At 36.5% G+C, this 20,347-nt stretch overlaps 1 protein-coding gene across 1 annotated transcript in view; it reads left to right on the forward strand.

Moving 5' to 3' along the window:
• Positions 1-20,347, forward strand: part of DZIP1 (DAZ interacting zinc finger protein 1) — a 197,446-nt gene that overhangs the window by 134,968 nt on the left and 42,131 nt on the right. The gene's annotated exons all lie outside the window — the stretch shown is intronic.

A 20,347-nucleotide genomic window follows, 5' to 3' on the forward strand; every position in this document is an offset into this window, starting at 1 on the left:
GCCCTTTTTAATAGTCGGAAGTGATTGGAGGGCAACTAGCCCCCCTCAGACCCATCATTCCTCTGAACATATCCAATCAAAATTTTGAGATAGCCATTTTCTCAGGGTAGTTGATTTCCAGATAGAAAATATATTTTTGAGGAGGACAATCCCACACAGACCTCAGGGCAAGAATTTTAAGTTATGCCCTGGGGGCATATAAGGTTTTTATAGAACGCGTTGTCGTAGAAACTTCAAGAAAGGCTCATTCGACTAGAAATTCAAAGGGCTAGGGCTCATTATAATAGTCGAAAGTGATTGGAGGGTAACTGGCCCCCCCCCCCCCACGCCCATCATTCCCCCAAACATATCCAAACAAAATTTTGACATAACCGTTTTGTTCAGTGTAGTTGTTTTTCAGATATAAAATAAGTTTTTGAGGAGGACACTCCCCCACAACCCTCAGGGCAAGGGTTTTAAGTTATACCCTGGGGACATATAAGGTTTTAATAGAAAGAGTTGACGTAGAAACTTCAAAAAATGCTCATTCGATTTGAAATTAAAAGGACATGTGCACTTTTTGATAGTCTAAACTAACTGGAGGGCAACAAAGTCCCCTCTTATGCCCACTTTTTCCCCAACACATCCAATCAAAATTTTGAGACAGCTATTTTATTAAAGGTAGTTTTAAGAACTGGAAATTAGGTCTTTGAGGATGACAACTCCCCCACAGCCCTCATGGAAAGGGTTGTAATTTAAGGATTCTCCGAATCCCTCATATTATTTCTTATGGCACGGATGCTCGTATAAACTTTAGAGAGGGCTCATTTGATTGGAAATTGAAAGTTCTTGTTCACTTTTTAAGAGTCAAAAGAGATTTGAGAGCAACTAGCCCCCCCCCCGCTAACGGAGTCTAAAGTAATGTAATTTACGTAATTAACGCAAGATTGCGTTAATTAAACTTGCTCCTAACGCAAGTTTATCGCATCAACCTATTTTGCCCCCCCCTAAAAAAATCCTGGATCCGCCCCTGGTGTAAGGGCCCTATAACTTTTAATTTGTAATTCAATGAACCCCATTCCAAAGTTTACGCAATCACGTCTTCCAAATAAAGTGCCCCTGGAAAAATAAATAAGTATTAATTCATTGAACCCTTAAGGCTCTTTACTTGGGTAACGCTATAGCATTGCTTCTGACCTAAAAAGTTGAGTAGAAATTTCAGCTTCCATTTTTGTGAATATCCGAAACTATCTGAGCGGAATATGTTTGGGGGAGCATATTCCACGGCTGGGAAATTTCTGCTGGGTGGAATTTAGCGCGGGGGATTTATCAGCAGGAAAAGAAAATGTTCTTAGAGGGGGAGGAATTTTCCAGGGGGTGAGTTTTCCAAATGTGAATTATTCAGGGAGGGGACGATTAAACCCATTCGATAATTTTCTAAATTTTACATCTGAAAGTAACAGGAATAAAGAATCAACGGAAATGTCAGAGATAGCACTTCAGGTTCCTTTAGACGATTCTTTTCGTGTCTTTTGAAAAAAGACATTTTCAAAAGACAGATTATTTTCATTTGTATTACTTTCTCTGTGGCTGCTCAATTATGCATGTGAGGGGGGAGACTTCCCCCCACCACTGTCTACGCTAAGGTTTCAGTTTTTATCTCAAGGCTTAAAAATGAACGCAATGTGATAAAAGTATAACTCAAAATAACATATATAGAATAATATATGCACATAACACGGAACAATTAATCAAAATTGCATATTATGAGTTGAGGCTCACCCAAATCATGGGCCAGGGGGCTCACCATTCCACAATCTATGAAAGCAATCCTGCAATAACAAAAAATATAAAGTATTTTTGAGTATTTTAACGTCTTCCACAACTCAAACGGTCCAACATTCTACAGCCCAAAGAGTCTCTCTAATCTCCTAAATCGGGAAAGGAGAAGATAAATGAAGTCCCGCCCCGTATTGGATGAGTCTCCAACCTCACCTTCCCCCTCTCCTACTGTCTACGCTAAAGTTTTCTTCTTTATGCCAACTACGCTGCCCCCACTCAAAAGAGTTTAATAAGGTAAAGTTTTGTAAGGGAAGAACACATAGTAAATCTATTATATAATTCTTAAAATTACAGCCATACTTAAAATAAGGTTAAAATACATACTTTGCGATAAATGCTAAGTTATTGTGACACAAAATATCCGAAAAATGGTCTAATCAAAACGATCCTGTTCTTTCTGCATCAACAAATGGAATAACCTAGCTACTGTTTTTAGAAGCTATTATTTCGATCCATTCATTGTTGCGTGAAAAGATCAGGTTTGATTTTTCAGAGACATGTGATTAAGCTGTCTATAGCAAAGGCCATAAGGCTTCAATGTTTTATTATTATTAATTTAAAAAACCTTACATAAAAATAAGTTTTCTAAGAAGAGTAAAGAGCCATATTGAACTCAGGACCAGCAGAAATTAATACCTATTATAGTTATAACTCAAAAAGACCAGAAATTACTGTTAAAGAATAAACAAAACCCTGAACGAACAGAAATTAAAATTAATTACCTTACAAACATAAAGATAACCGTTGCAAACATAAATAAATGAATAAATCTTATATAGCTTCAATATTGTTAATTATTTCCCCCCCAGAGCTGCTTTATATGCAAGGGTTAAAAATATCATTTTGTTAAAAATAGTTGAAAGGTTAAGTAACATAACTTTGGCGTCGACAAAACCCTCCAGGGCCCGGGGGAAGGAAGGGATTCTCGTATAAACTTCAGAGAGGGCTCATTTGATTGGAAATTGAAAGTTCTAGTCCAGCTCTTAAAAGGCAAAATCAATCGAAGGGCAAATAACCCCCCCTATGCCTGTACTTTTTCCCCACCCCTTCCTTTGAACTAATTCTTTTTATACCTAAAGGCCCAATGAGAGTTAGAATGTTTTGGTATTAACACACACCTATTAGGTATTTGCTCTCCTCCCTAACAAGGAAAGAAACAGCAAGTGTAAGGCAGTGGCGGATCCAGGGGAGGGGCGAGGGGGCACCCCCCCCCCCCCCCTAACGTATTCTATAGTAATGTAATTTACTTAATTAACGCAAGATTACATTAATTAAATTTGCTATTTTTCCAATCCATTCATTGTTGTTAATCGCTGTCCACAAGTCATGCAAGCTGTCTATTGTTCATAAATAAGGTTTTTATCAAAGAGGTAATCGTATAAACTTTGAAAAAAGCCTCATTCGATTTCAATTGCAAGTTCTGGATCTGTTTTTTAAAGTCAAAATAATCGGACAGTAAGCAACCCCCCCCCAATGCCATAGAAACTTGAAAATCTTTGCAATCAAAAACGAAATAAAATTAATTTTAAAAACTTTCCGAAAAATAAGTTTTTTAAAGAAAAGTAAAGGCCATTTTTATAATAATATAAATGAATAAATAGATCTTAAAGCGAGTAGATTGAATATGAAAATCAAGCTTAAAACGAAAAAAAATAGTTTGCTATTAAAGTATAAATGAAACTTAAAACGAAAAGAAATCAAATAAACAATCAATTCGAACAAACATACAATATATATTAATGTAAATGAATAAATAAATCTAAACACAAGTGAAACTTAAATTGAATATGCAAATCAAGTTCGAATCGAATAAAAATAACTACAAACAGGAGTTTGGGTATCGCCCCATTGCAGAAGCCTAAAACCTACTGCGTCATTGGTGCTTTACTGAAAACGAATTATATTACAAATGTTTTCTTTTGTACTTAATATTGAACATAAATATTAAAATTACACTAAAATTTTGAACTGAGCTTTCAGCAATTAATATTATTATACATAAAATATTCAGATTAATTTATTAGTTCTTTCCAAGATTGGTCAAGACAAATATAGTGTTACTACAAACAAAATTTGGATACTGCCCCCTTCTTTAACTGTAAAAACCTATAGCCTTTTGCGTCATTGGCGCTTAACTGAAAACGAATTACTCGTATATTACAAATTCATTCTTTTCCAGTTCTTAGAGCATTGAAAATGAAAATAAAAATTACAGTAAAAAAAGAATCTTGAACTGATAGATCTTTCAACAATTAATATCATTATATATCTAATATTCATTTTGATTTTTTTTATAATTTCCAAGACTTTTCAAGACTCGTATAGTTTTCAGTAAGGCGCCAATGACGCACTAGGTTTTAGACTTCTGCAGTGAGGCGATACCCAAACTCTTGTTTGTAATTATTTTTATTCGATTCAAACTTGATTTGCATATTCAATTTAAGTTTCACTTGTTCTAAGATTTATTTATTCATTTACATTAATAAATATTTTATGTTTGTTCGCTTTGATTGTTTATTTAATTTCTATTTGTTTAAGATTCATTTATACTTTAATAGCAAACTATTTTTTTAGTTTTAAGCTTGATTTTCATATTCAATTGATGTATTATTCACTTTAAGATTTATTAATTAATTTAAAATATAACTTTTTGTATGTTTTTGGCTTTGATTGTTTATTTAATTTTTGTTAGTTTTGGGTTTCCTTTATTCTCTAATAATAATTCCTGGTCATTTTGAGTTAGGATTTTAAAAGGTATTTTTATATCCTGAGCTTGATTTTTAAATGGACTTTACTTTTCTTTGAAAAACTTATTTTTCGGAAAGTTTTTTCAATTAATTACAATAAATAGCGGAGTCAAACTCGGTTTTTTAGAACATAATTTGAACTTAATTCAGAACATAGTTTGCACTTAACTGAAAACAAAATACATTTTAGATGTTCTCACTTTTTTGACTTATAATAAATAAAGAAGCATTAAGACTTTAAGGAATAACTACAAGAATATATATATATTAAACTGACAATCCACTTTTTTTTAATAAATTGCAAATTATGTTCTAGTTTTGAGAAGACATGGGCAAGGCCGAACCCAGGATTTTTTTTCTGAGGGGTTTTTACTCAAATATTTCTTTTCGGGTCAATCCCCCCCCCTCTGGGTACGACCTTGGATATTGGGGTTGATAGCCCAATCTTTTTAATTTTTGCACGTTTTGAGTTTGAATTGGTTATTTATTGCAATTTCTGTTCGTTTTGGGTTTCATTTATTTATGGATTGTGATTTGTGGCAGTTTTACACTTGGAAGGTTAGAAAAACTAACTCGTAGAATTTGACAACGCTTTCGTCCGTAAACACTTAAACAGTAAGAATGTGTTGGCTCCCAAAGCCAACTATGGTTTCGAATGAAAACTAAACCTTCTTAAGCTTTTGGTGCCATATATTTTTAGCTTAATTTTAATGATTTTTTGCCTACATGTTTTCTTCTTTTTTTCTGAACTTGGTGCCCGCTACTCCCAAAAGTCACAGAAATTCATATGAAAGTCCTTTCAACAAAAATGGATTTGTGATTTTCTTTTTAAGTTTTTAAGATGCTTATGGTGTGTAAATTACACTTTTTTACATTCCTTAGATCTTCTCAACGAACTAAAAAAAAAACACAACTCAAATAAAATAATAATAGTAATAATAGCGTTGCCTATAGTAAAGGCCATACGGCTCCAATGTTTTATTATTATTATTATTTTTTTTCCTAGAGGCATTTCATATAGAAGAGGTCGTTGTAGAAACTTCAAAAGGACCTCATTCGATTGGAAATCGAGAATTCTAGTGCCCAGTTTAATAGTCAAAAATTATTGGAGGGCAACTAGTCCCCCCCCCGATGCCCATCATTCCCCCAAACACATCCAATCAAAATTTTGATATAGCCATTTTGTTCAACGTAGTTGATTTCCAGATTGAAAATATATTTTTGAGGAGGACACTCCTCAACAACCCTCAGGGCAAGAGTTTTAAGTTATGCCCTGGGGGCATATACTGTTTTTATAAAAGGCGTTGTCGTAGAAACTTCGAAACAGGCTCATTCGATTGGAAATTCAAAGGGCTGGTGCCCTTTTTAATAGTCGGAAGTGATTGGAGGGCACCTAGCCCCCCTCAGACCCATCATTCCTCTGAACATATCCAATCAAAATTTTGAGATAGCCATTTTGTTCAGGGTAGTTGATTTCCAGATAGAAAATATATTTTTGAGGAGGACAATCCCACACAGACCTCAGGGCAAGAATTTTAAGTTGTGCCCTGGAGGCATATGAGGTTTTCTATAAAAGGCGTTGTCGTAGAAACTTCAAAAAAGACTCATTCGATTGGAAAATAAAAGAGCTAATGCCCTTCTTAATAGTCGAAAGTGATTGGAGGGTAACTAACCCCCCTCGCCACCCCACGCCCATCATTTCCCCAAACACATCCAATCAAAATTTTGAGATAGCCATTTTGTTCAGCGTAGTTGGTTTCCAGATTGAAAATAAGTTTCTGAGGAGGAAACTCCCCCACAACCCTCAAGGCAAGGGTTGTAAGTTCTACCCTGGGGGCTTATAAGGTTTTTATAGAAGGCGGTGTCGTAGAAACTTCAAAAAAGGCTCATTCGATTGGAAATTCAAAGGGACAGTGCCCTTTTTAATAGTCGAAAGTGATTTGAGGGCAACTAACCCCCCTCTCACGCCCACCTTTTCTCCAACACATCCAATCAAAATTTTGAGACAGCTATTTTATTAAAGGTAGTTTTAAGAACTGGAAATTAGGTCTTTGAGGATGACAACTCCCCCAGAGCCCTCATGGAAAGGGTTGTAATTTAAGGATTCTCCGAATCCCTCATATAATTTCTTATGGCACGGATGCTCGTATAAACTTTAGAGAGGGCTCATTTGATTGGAAATTGAAAGTTCTTGTTCACTTTTTAAGAGTCAAAAGAGATTTGAGAGCAACTAGCCCCCCCCCCCCCGCTAACGTAGTCTAAAGTAATGTAATTTACTTAATTAATGCAAGATTGCGTCAAATAAACTTGCTCCTGGAGAAACTTTATCGCATCAGCCTATTTTGCCCCCCCCCCTGATACGTCCTGGCTCCACCGCTGTTGTAAGGGAACTATAAATTTTAATTTGTAATTCAATGAACCCCGTTCCAAAGTTTACGCAATCACGTCTTCCAAATAAAGTGCCCCTGGAAAAAATAAGTATTAATTCATTGAACCCTTAAGGCTCTTTACTTGGGTAACGCTATAGCATTGCTTCTGACCTAAAAAGTTGAGTAGAAATTTCAGCTTCCATTTTTGTGAATATTCGAAATTATCTGAAGGGACTATGTTTGGGGGAGCATATTCCACGGCTGGGAAGTTTCTGCTGGGTGGAATTTAACGCGGGAGAATTATCAGCAGGAAAAGAAAATGTTCTTGGAGGGGGAGGAATTTTCCAGGGGGTGAGTTTTCCAAATGTGAATTATTCAGGGAGGGGACGATTAAACCCATTCGATAATTTTCTAAATTTTACATCTGAAAGTAACAGGAATAAAGAATCAACGGAAATGTCAGAGATAGCACTTCAGGTTCCTTTAGACGATTTTGTTCGTGTCTTTTGAAAAAATACATTTTCAAAAGACAGATTATTTTCATTTGTATTACTTTCTCGGTGGCTGCTCAATTATGCATGTGAGGGGGAGACTTCCCCCTGCCACTGTTTACGCTAAGGTTTCAGTTTTATCTCAAGGCTTAAAAATGAACGCAATGCGATAAAAGTATAACTCAAAATAACATATATAGAATAATATATGCACATATCACGGAACAATTAATCAAAATTGCATATTATGAGTTGAGGCTCACCCAAATGATGGGCCAGGGGGCTCACCATTCCACAATCTATGAAAGCAATCCTGCAATAACTAAAAATATAAAGTATTTTTGAGTATTTTAAAGTCTTCCACAACTCAAACGGTCCAACATTCTACAGCCCAAAGAGTCTCTCTAATCTCCTAAATCGGGAAAGGAGAAGATAAATGAAGTCCCGCCCCGTATTGGATGAGTCTCCAACCTCACCTTCCCCCTCTCCTACTGTCTACGCTAAAGTTTTCTTCTTTATGCCAACTACGCTGCCCCCACTCAAAAGAGTTTAATAAGGTAAAGTTTTGTAAGGGAAGAACACATAGTAAATCTATCATAAAATACTTAAAATTACAGCCATACTTAAAATAAGGTTAAAATACATACTTTGCGATAAATGCTAAATTATTGTGGCACAAAATATCCGAAAAATGGTCTAATCAAAACGATCCTGTTCGTTCTGCATCAACAAATGGAATAACCTTGCTACTGTTTTTAGAAGCTATTATTTCGATCCATTCATTGTTGTGTGAAAAAATCAGGTTTGATTTTTCAGAGCCATGTAATTAAGCTGTCTATAGCAAAGGCCATAAGGCTTCAATGTTTTATTATTATTAATTTTAAAAAACCTTACATAAAAATAAGTTTTCTAAGAAGAGTAAAGAGCCATATTGAACTCAGGACCAGCAGAAATTAATACCTATTATAGTTATAACTCAAAAAGACCAGAAATTACTGTTAAAGAATAAACAAAACCCTGAACGAACAGAAATTAAAATTAACTACCTTACAAACATAAAGATAACCGTTGCAAACATAAATAAATGAATAAATCTTATATAGCTTACTTTGTACTTGTGGCGGGAATCAGGCGTTTCCACCTCGCCCGGTATCGATGATCTTGGAGACCTTCTTGGACCATGTTGAGTGATCTTCTGCCAGCTGCTCTGCAAAAGTAAGCCTCTGAGTTGACCATCTGTGTCCGAACTTTCTGAATCCCCCGATAGGTTCAAAGTCTGATTTGGCCAGGTTCCACCAGTTTTTCCTCTGTCCTCCTTGGCGTCTCTTCCATGAGCTAATAGGCTCGACTAGAAGTATTTGGCGAGGCAAGTATTCTGGCGGCTTCCGTAAAATATGGCCCAACCATTTCAAACGGCGTTCTTTAATAGTGAGCGCAACATCTCTCTGAATATTGCACATTTGACGTAGATCCGTGCTGGAGATACGGTCACGCAGCTGTATTCTGAGAATTCTTCGCAGACAGATATGCTCAAACACCTTCAGCGTATTCTCATGCTGTAGTTTTACCGACCATGTTTCGCATCCGTAAAGGAGAATGGTGCGGACTAGTGCCATGTAGATTCGAACTTTCGTTCGGACACTGACTTCGCGGCGATTCCATAAGGGTTTCCGAAGGGAGGCAAAGACTGTCTGCGCTTTCTGTATTCTCTGTTGGATATCAGCGTCGGAGGATCCGTCAATACATATTTGGGAGCCTAAGTATGTGAAACAGTTGACTTTTTCCAGTTGAACTTGATTGACAGTTAGTGTGAATGGTCCTGTGTCGTGGTTAATTGCCATGAATTTCGTTTTCTCTGTGCTGACTTTGAAGCCGATTGGGTCTGCCCAGGCCACCACGTTGTCAAGCATGTTTTGAGCTTCTACGGGTTCTGAAAGGAGGCCAACATCATCCGCATAATCGAGGTCAGTCAGTGAGAGATTCTGTCCGATCTGAACTCCTGGATAGGACGACAGTGCATTTTCAAGCACCCAATCGACGCAATAATTGAACAGAGTCGGAGAGAGGACACACCCTTATTTTACTCTGAACTCAACCAGGAATTCTTCAGTTTCTTCACCATAGACTCGAACTCGGCTCACTGACGCGTCATAGTATGCCTTCATCAGTTCAACAAACTTCAGCGGCATTACGTCATTCTATAGGATCTTCCAAAGTTTCTGGCGAGTGACAGAGTCGAAGGCGGCAATGAAGTCCAGGAACATCAAGATCAGGGGTAGATTGTACCTTTCAAACTGCTGGATAATGAGGCGAAAAACGAAGATATTATCAGTACAGCCTCTACCTGGCCGAAAGCCGGCTTGATTTTCTCGGGTTCTTTCCTCCCTTGCCCCTTTGAAGGGGTTCAAGAGTATAATCCCGAATATTTTGACCGCAATGTCTATAAGACTTATTCCGCGGTAATTTTTGCATTCGGTTTTATCTCCTTTCTTATAGAAGGGGAGAATGACTGATGTCTTCCAATCTTTTGGGAAAGAATTGGTCCTCCACACTTCTTCGAGAATGCCATGGAGCTGTTCAGTAGTGACCTCAGGGCATTGTTTGTACACTTCCGGGGGGAGGCCGTCTTCACCTGGGGCTTTGTGGTTCTTCAGGGTCTTGATCGCTTTTAGTATTTCGGCTCTGGTCGGGGTATCCAGCTCGACGTCGTAGGGTTCTTTAGAAACAGCAGGTGGGAAAGCATCAGAGGCGGATGACGGGGATGGGTTTAGGAGGATCTGAAAATGATCCTTCCATCTTGCTAAGCGCTCCTTCTGACAACTGATGATTTTTCCTGATCTGTCTTAGACTATTTCTGAGACAGCAGCTTTCTTACCAACGGACTCTTTCAGGATCTGGTAAAGCTTGCGGGTATCATGTGAGCGTGCTGCTTTCTCTAACGACACGGTAACATCTTCCCACATTTGGCGGCGGTCCAGACGAGCAGAGCGTTTTACCTGCCTGCGCAGCTCTTTTGTTTCTTCTTTAGGGCCGCTCATCTTTTGTCTTAACTCACCGACTATTGACAGGGTCCTAGCGGTAATCCAGTGCTGTCGTTTGATTTTTTGTAGGCCGAGGATATCAAAAGCAGTCTCTGTCATAACTGTTTTAAATGTCTACCAACTCTTATAGGGGGGTGGGTTTTAATAAGAACAGAGGGCGTCAAATCGGTTAGTCAGTTCCAAAATGAGGGCCTGCCGAAGTTCTTTGTCTTGGAGCTTACCGATGTCGAATCCGGCCTTGGGTTTGTTTTTCCTCCGAGTTGCAAGACGTAGCAAAATTTTTGCAGCAACAATCCTGTGGTCAGACCCAGACTGCGAGCCTGTGTCCGCGCCGTTGTAAGAGCGAGAGTCCTGTACGGAGCTTCTCCAGCGCTGGTGTACGAGAATGAAGTCTATTTGAGCCTTAGTGACACCGTCATTTGAATTCCAAGTTAAAAGGTGGCTAGGTTTGTGCGGAAATATGGTATTGGTGACAACAAGGTGGTTCATCAAGGTATAGTTTACCAACCTTTGCCCATTCTTGCATCTGTGACCTTGTCCAAATTTTTCCAGGACTTGTCTTGTGGTTTGGTCAGAGGGACCAACTCTTGCGTTGAAGTCTCCAGCAACAATCAAGTAATCACGTGCAGCAACAGAAGAAGACAGCTGCTGTAGCTCGCCGTAGAAATCATCCTTGGTTGTATCAGCAGCGTCACAGGTGGGGGCATAGGTAGAAATTATCGACACATTTGCGGGGTTTCCTTTTAGTCTGATTCTGGAAAGTCTACAGGAGACTGGTTCCCATTCTAGGAGAGCATTTCTGGTTCTTTGGCTCATGATGAAACCAACTCCGTGGAGTCCCGAATTATCCTCTACTCCGGAGTAGAAAAAATGGAATTGATGTAGCGTTTCAGGAGCTGTAATAACTATGGACCCAGAACCTGAAATTCTGGTCTCGGATATGCAAAGTATGTCTATGTTGTACTTCTCCATCTCATGGACAAGAAAAACTTGCGTGGCTTCTTGTTTGATGGATCTTACATTCCAGCATCCCACATTTATTCTAGATTTTGCCTGTTTAATGACTGTAGTGGGTTTTCCTAGATTTATGGCATGAAAAGGATTTTTCGACTTCGCCGCTATATTCGAAGTCGCGTCGCCTGCCGGGAACGCCGTAGTAAGGTTGGCTTGTTTACTTCTCGACACCCGCGCCAATACAGGGGCCGCGTCGCTTGCCGGGGACGCCGTAGCCGTTACAACTTTTCTTCTAGGTCTCAGATCCATCGATGTTTCTTGGGAATAGAGTTGACTGCAAGGTCCCCAGTCTTGCGGGTCACCCGGAGCGCGTTGGCCACCAAATCGCTCGGCGTGGAGCTCAGTGGTGTTTACACCCTTCCACCGCTTTGAGGTGCGCTGACGGATTTCCTCTGCTGCCCAGGGACGGAAGATCGAGCCTCATTGCCTGTAACTACCATCACTGCCATGGAGGTATACAAGCTTAGCTTGACCTTTAATATTGTTAATTATTTTCCCCCCAGAGCTGCTTTATATGCAAGGGTTAAAAATATCATTTTGTTAAAAATAGTTGAAAGGTTAAGTAACATAACTTTGGCGTCGACAAAACCCTCCAGGGCCCAGGGGAAGGAAGGGATTCTCGTATAAACTTCAGAGAGGGCTCATTTGATTGGAAATTGAAAGTTCTAGTCCAGCTCTTAAAAGTCAAAATCAATCGAAGGGCAAATAACCCCCCCTATGCCTGTCCTTTTTCCCCACCCCTTCCTTTGAACTAATTCTTTTTATACCTAAAGGCCCAATGAGAGTTAGAATGTTTTGGTATTAACACACACCTATTAGGTATTTGCTCTCCTCCCTAACAAGGAAAGAAACAGCAAGCGTAAGGCAGTGGCGGATCCAGGGGAGGGGCGAGGGGGCACCCCCCCCCTAACGTAGTCTATAGTAATGTAATTTACTTAATTAACGCAAGATTACATTAATTAAATTTGCTATTTTTCCAATCCATTCATTGTTGTTAATCGCTGTCTACAAGTTATGCAAGCTGTCTATTGTTCATATATAAGGTTTTTATCAAAGAGGTAATCGTATAAACTTTGAAAAAAGCCTCATTCGATTTCAATTGCAAGTTCTGGATATGTTTTTTAAAGTCAAGAATAACCGGACAGTAAGCAACCCCCCCCCCCCCCCCCAATGCCATAAAAACTTGAAAATCTTTGCAATCAAAAACGAAATAAAATTAATTTAAAAAACTTTCCGAAAAATAAGTTTTTTAAAGAAAAGTAAAGGCCATTTTTATAATAATATAAATGAATAAATAGATCTTAAAGCGAGTAGATTGAATATGAAAATCAAGCTTAAAACGAAAAAAAATAGTTTGCTATTAAAGTATAAATGAAACTTAAAACGAACAGAAATCAAATAAACAATCAATGCGAACAAACATACAATATATATTAATGTAAATGAATAAATAAATCTAAACACAAGTGAAACTTAAATTGAATATGCAAATCAAGTTCGAATCGAATAAAAATAACTACAAACAAGAGTTTAGGTATCGCCTCACTGCAGAAGCCTAAGACCTACTGCGTCATTGGTGCTTTACTGAAAACGAATTATATTACAAATGTTTTCTTTTGTACTTAATATTGAAGATAAATATTAAAATTACAGTAAAATTTTGAACTGAGCTTTCAGCAATTAATATCATTATACATAAAATATTCAGATTAATTTATTAGTTCTTTCCAAGATTGGTCAAGACAAATATAGTGTTACTACAAACAAAATTTGGATACTGCCCCCTTCTTTAACTGTAAAAACCTAAAGCCTTTTGCGTCATTGGCGCTTAACTGAAAACGAATTACTCGTATATTACAAATTCATTCTTTTCCAGTTCTTAGAGCATTGAAAATGAAAATAAAAATTACAGTGAAAAAAAGAATCTTGAACTGATAGATCTTTCAACAATTAATATCATTATATATCTAATATTTAATTTGATTTTGTTTATAATTTCCAAGACTGTTCAAGACTCGTATAGTTTTCAGTAAGGCGCCAATGACGCACTAGGTTTTAGACTTCTGCAGTGAGGCGATACCCAAACTCTTGTTTGTAATTATTTTTATTCGATTCAAACTTGATTTGCATATTCAATTTAAGTTTCACTTGTTCTAAGATTTATTTATTCATTTACATTAATAAATATTTTATGTTTGTTCGCTTTGATTGTTTATTTAATTTCTATTTGTTTAAGATTCATTTATACTTTAATAGCAAACTATTTTTTTTAGTTTTAAGCTTGATTTTCATATTCAATCTAAGTATTACTCGCTTTAATATCTATTTATTCATTTATAATATTACTTGTTGTATGTTTCTTGCTATGATTGTTTATTTAATTTTTGTTCGTTTTGGGTTTCATTTATTCTTTAATAGTATTTTCTGGTCTCTGTTAGTTTGAATTTTAAAATGTATTTGTATATACAGAGCTTAAGTTTAAAATGGCCTTTAATTTTATTTTAAAAACTTATTTTTCGGAAAGTTTTTTAAATTAATTACAATAAATAGCGGAGTCAAACTCGGTTTTTTAGAACATAATTTGAACTTAATTCAGAACATAGTTTGCACTTAACTGAAAACAAAATACATTTTAGATGTTCTCACTTTTTTGACTTATAATAAATAAAGAAGCATTAAGACTTTAAGGAATAACTACAAGAATATATATATATTAAACTGACAATCCACTTTTTTTAATAAATTGCAAATTATGTTCTAGTTTTGAGAAGACATGGGCAAGGCCGAACCCAGGATTTTTTTTCTGAGGGGTTTTTACTCAAATATTTTTTTTCGGGTCAATCCCCCCCCCCTCTGGGTACGACCTTGGACATTGGGGTTGATAGCCCAATCTTTTTAATTTTTGCACGTTTTGAGTTTGAATTGGTTATTTATTGCAATTTCTGTCCGTTTTGGGTTTCATTTATTTATGGATTGTGATTTGTGGCAGTTTTACACTTGGAAGGTTAGAAAAACTAACTCGTAGAATTTGACAACGCTTTCGTCCGTAAACACTTAAACAATAAGAATGTGTTGGCTCCCAAAGCCAACTATGGTTTCGAATGAAAACTAAACCTTCTTAAACTTTTGGTGCCATATATTTTTAGCTTAATTTTAATGATTTTTTGCCTACATGTTTTCTTCTTTTTTTCTGAACTTGGTGCCCGCTACTGCCAAAAGTCACAGAAATTCATATGAAAGTCCTTTCAACAAAAATGGATTTGTGATTTTCTTTTTAAGTTTTTAAGATGCTTATGGTGTGTAAATTACACTTTTTTACATTCCTTAGATCTTCTCAACGAACTAAAAAAAAAACACAACTCAAATAAAATCTCAAATTGGGAAAACTCTATTTTCTGCGGTGGAGAGGGGGGAGGGGTAAACGCCTAGAATCCAACTATTATCCATATTAATTTTCACTCTTCCTGTAGACATCCTTTAATATACACATTCCTTAGTTTACCGTTTTGTTAAAGGAATTTTTTCGTGTTACATTTAAATACAACCAAAATAGTAAAATTTCGATAACTACACAATAGGACGTTATGAACCAAAACAACCACACAACATAACACAATAGGACGTTATGAACCAAAACAACCACACAACATAACACAATAGGACGTTATGAACCAAAAAAACCACACAACATAACACAATAGGACGTTATGAACCAAAACAACCACACTTGTTTCTCAGCTTGTTAGGGCATTAAATCAATGATCTCTCCAGATCTCTTCAGCCTTCACGGACTGGGTGCTTTGTTTGAGAAAATTTCGACCCGATTTTGACAGCATGCTCCAATTCAAAATACGTCTGCAATCACTGTAGATACTGTGTTGATTTGCGTAACAAATCTTTGTTTTCCTTTAAAATCAGGAGTCCAAAATAGTGGCCCGAGTGACACTAACTGAGTTCTAGAACAAACAACCAGTCAAGATCATATTCATCTTTACAATATAAAGCATCTTCATTATATCCCTGTAAACACTTCTTATTTGGAGCTCTGTCAGTTAACACTAAGAACTTAATTAGGTGATTCTAGCAATATCAAAAGGTTTGGCTGTGATTACATGTCATTTTCGACCCGTCGTTGTCGGTGTTCAAAAACAAGATGATGAAAAACAAAAACAAGATGATAATAGAAAAATGGTATTCATTAATATCATCATTATTACGGTATTAATTCGGTACTCATTAATTCGGTATTCATTAATACCAAAGATGTCTAATAGAAAAATGGTATTCATTTGTCCTAATATTGACTGCTACGTTACTACTCTTGGTCCAAAACAAATGGGCAATGAAATTAACTATTACAAAGGTCGTTCATCAATGTCTGGCTACGGTCTTGGCAGTTGGTTTGCTAAGCTGTTTCGCTCTGCACTACCCATGGCTGCAAAAATATATTGTACCGGCTGCGACAGATTTTGCATCCTCTATACTATACAATTGGATCTCTGGCAAGGATTTTAAAAAAGTGCTTTGGATAATCTTAGGTCCAGTGCGCGATCCCTTGGCGAGCAATTGAAATCTCAACAAAATGGTAAAGGTTTAAAAAGGTCAGAAACGAAAGGTCAGAAACCTCTACTCAGGTCAGAAACGAAAGACATCACTCCTATCAAAGAAAAGAAGGAAAAAAACAACTACTACAATAAGCAGAAGAAGAAGAAGCCCAAGGAAGAGAATTGTTAGAAGCCCAAGGAAGAGGTCTTGGCAGTTGGTTTGCTAAGCTGTTTCGCTCTGCACTACCCATGGCTGCAAAAATATATTGTACCGGCTGCGACAGATTTTGCATCCTCTATACTATACGATTGGATCTCTGGCAAGGATTTTAAAAAAGTGCTTTGGATAATCTTAGGTCCAGTGCGCGATCCCTTGGCGAGCAATTGAAATCTCAACAAAATGGTAAAGGTTTAAAAAGGTCAGAAACGAAAGGTCAGAAACCTCTACTCAGGTCAGAAACGAAAGTCATCACTCATATCAATGAAAAGTAGGAAAAAGACAACTACTACAATAAGCACTAGTAGAAGAAGAAGAAGCCCAAGGAAGAGAATTGTTCGATCGAAACTGGATTTCTTTTCATAGACTGAACAATGGAATATCTACCACATAAGGATTCCTATGCTTCATTCACTTAATCTTTAAATCTATTTAATGCAGAGAATGTTGATGTGAGTCTATAATATGGATACTATGAACAATTCTATCCACAGCAACCGCTCTCCGATAATATCCACTTTCCAATTTATTCTAATTCAGACTACTTTATGGACATTTCTTCGACATTTATAGATTTACTTGTGATAGTCAAGAAATCCGACAACAGAATGCCGATTCCTGCTGATGGAATATCCCATGAAAATTCTATATTACATGATTTATTTCGACAAATCACTGTCTACATAAATGGAACATTGGTAAGCACAAGCAACAATATTTCAAATTAAACGAGCTATATGCAGTTCATGTAGATGACACCAAAGTCATACAAGGAATTGAGAGGCTCCTTCAATGGATATGAATATATTACAGATACTGATAGTACAAATGCATTTAAAAATGCTACAACTAGTGAGTTACATCTAGTTAGAAAAATATATCACGAGATATTTAACATACCCCAATGGCTACCACCAAATATTAAAGTGGATATAAAATTGACGCTTGTTCCGTCCAATTTCATTTTACGAAAGGAACTTCCTGCCAATCCTTATGTAACTCTTTCTCTCTCTCTCTCTCTCTCACCTCAGCAATACTACATGTACGAAAGCAGCAGGTTATGAGTTCTTTTGCTTTGGCAGTGGAGACACTAAGGAACAGTGGGAATAATATTAAACTATTTGTTCTTCATACGATTACCAATCAACGTCATATTGCTACAGGCTCGCACACCTTCACCGACTCATCCTTTATCAATGGCGAAATTACACCAAAATTAGCATTGGGTTTTGTAAAAAGGGCTAGTGCAATAGGATCATGGACAGATTGCCCACATAAATTTGAGATGTTTGGGCTTTCATCTCTTGTATCCAAAGTAAAAGGAATCCCACTCTACAGGCCATGTTTTAAAAAAACCTATAGGAAATTGAGTGATTTGACAATACAAACCTTAGATTATGATTCAATGCTACATAAAATGAAATTAATAAAGAAATGTTCACTAAAAAACATGGTATCATTGTACTGCATCATTCTATTCATCAGGGTTTGATACTAGTGTCAACAGAGTGCTTATATTTACAGTACACATATGCTAATCTATTAGCTGTAAGCATTGTACAAATCCTGTTAAATCAATTTGAAACTTATTGAGAAATACATCCTGAAGGTAGTGTTATACTAGACCTTGCACCATGAACACTAGTCAAATAATCAGTGTATTTAACATGGACCCCTACATGTCCAAATACAGATGCTTATGTATACCATCGGACTTCCTTGGAAAATTTCAAAGTGCAAAAAATACCATTATCATTGTTAATAGCAGTACATCGACTGTAGAGACAGGTCATTGGCTGTACATCTTTCAAACAACGAAGACTGTTGAATATTTTGATCCTCTCGGCCTACCTTATACATTCTACACTCCACTCATCAACAACTATATTGAAAGCAGTGGGGAAACTATTATTCACAACCAGAAGAGAGTGCAGGATCTAGAGAATAAAAGTTGCAGTTTTCTTGCGCTACTATATTTTGTTTTGAGATGTCGTGGTTATACTTAAAAGCAGTTTCTCAACATTTACGCAGACAACCCACGTCTGAATGACTTTATGGTGGAAAATATGCTCCTAGACCTGTATAATATTGATTTTAGTGCCCTACGAGTAAAGTGTTTTAAAAATGTGTGTAAATTTGTTTATTAATAAAAAATGTATATACACAATAACAATGTCTTTATTGTTCACTTTAGATTTCTTCTTCTTCTTCTGTGTATAGGCAACTGTTGAGAACAATTAATGTTGGTAGATCATTTGAATTCACTGTATATTGATCCTGATTGGCTGCAAAGTCAGGGTCACATTTTCTACAGTACAATTTAACTTCACTCTTATTATATCTCCTTTTATAGTAAATGATGCTATTTACATTCATATTATGAAATTAACGTGTTTCAATTTGCCTACTTGAAGCAATATCACATACAGTGCTTTCAAGTTGTCACATTCTGTAACAGCCAAATAAAAATCACTAGGTTTATAGTCATAATAGGCAGTGTCGTCACAACGATGACGTAGAAACCAAATTGTCTTGTTACTCCAACTGTTGAATCGTACTCCTGATTCTTCCTCCCAAAATAATTTAAAAACACAACGAAACCGATCTCGTAGAGATAAACTTAAATCTCGTTTAGTGTTCTTTTCATTCATACCAGGATGGGTATTCCTCAACTGATCACATTTATCATAGTGACAATTGGAGCATAGTTGCCCTCTAGGGCGAGATTCACATATCTCTTCAAGACATGAATTACAGCCTTTAGTTTGTACTGCGTATCCTCTATGTAATTGACATGGATTGCATAATTTACAATTTTTAATATACTCATCAATAATTGCACAATTCTCACATGATGACCAACTGCCAAGAGTATACATACATAGTGGACATGCATAGAAAATTTTTGTTTCCAGTGTTAACTCTCTCACAGTTAAAATGAAGCTGATCTACGTTTGATAAATTCAGAGGGGGAGAAAGAGGAGTAATTTTGTGACGTTACATGACCTGTTTTGACGAGAGAGACATCTAGATAGAATCTATGGCAATGTATTCAAAAGTATATCCCCGATATTATTTTGCTTTTGTTTCAATTAATATATCAATAAATTAAATATATGCATTTGAGTCACGTCGTAAAAGCTGCATACAATAGTCAAACGATGGAGGATAATTCCACATTATATTGTCAAGTGTTCTTTGAGAAAATATTTTCCGTTGAAGAGATAACTCGAGAAAATCATCATCTAGAATCTCAAATTCATTCATTTTTCAATCCTAACAGTCTCATTGCTGACTCTAGACTAACCACAATTCGTTCTACTTCAAGAAAATTTGGTAACCTACTTAAAAAATATAACTAAAAGAAAGAGAACATTTTCGATTTCGAAACAATTTTATTTTGTGTGAGTATAATTACAACAATAATATATTACATACACAATTGCAGATATAACTTATTGTCCTCAGCATGCTTTACTATTGCATTTAAAGCACCTTGAAGTCTATGTATATGTACTAAATCAACTTTCGCAGCGAAGCATTATTGGTCCTCCAATTTAAATTTACTCAAAGATAAAATCAGATCCTCTTGTGATTTCTACTGCAATGTTTGGTACTCTTGCATCATTGCTGCTGCTACCAGTTCCACTATCAACTTCTAATAGTGTAAGCCTACCATTCATTATTGCAAATATATATTTTGGCAAATAAATAAACGAGTATAGTCAAACTGTTCTCTCTCCTTGAATTCTATTCTCAAATTAATAACAACTATACTGAAAATCCTTCCTTATATTAGTTTTGGTTGGTATGAGCGGTTTCTCAGACCTCTTGGGGCTATTACGCAAATCAATGCCAAAATTCTTGAAAGATCAGATATGATGTCACTCCGGTTCGTATTGTAGCTCTCTGATTGGCTCCCTGAATAGGCGTGTGATTTTGTTCGCCCTGTTGTTCGCCCCGTGGTAGTACCTTGCCCTCTACTCGAATTCAGCCTTTTCACCATTTATACAGTGGCTCAAGTAATTTTCCTTTTTTTTCACTTTTACTTTTTTAGAATAGTTATTTTTAGAGATATTTCATCGTGTCATATCTGTCATGTC

The sequence above is a fragment of the Artemia sp. Qi Xiang Cuo genome, chromosome 18 (genome assembly GCF_049724085.1).
Source record: "Artemia sp. Qi Xiang Cuo chromosome 18, ASM4972408v1, whole genome shotgun sequence".
NCBI classification, from domain to species: domain Eukaryota; kingdom Metazoa; phylum Arthropoda; class Branchiopoda; order Anostraca; family Artemiidae; genus Artemia; species Artemia sp. Qi Xiang Cuo.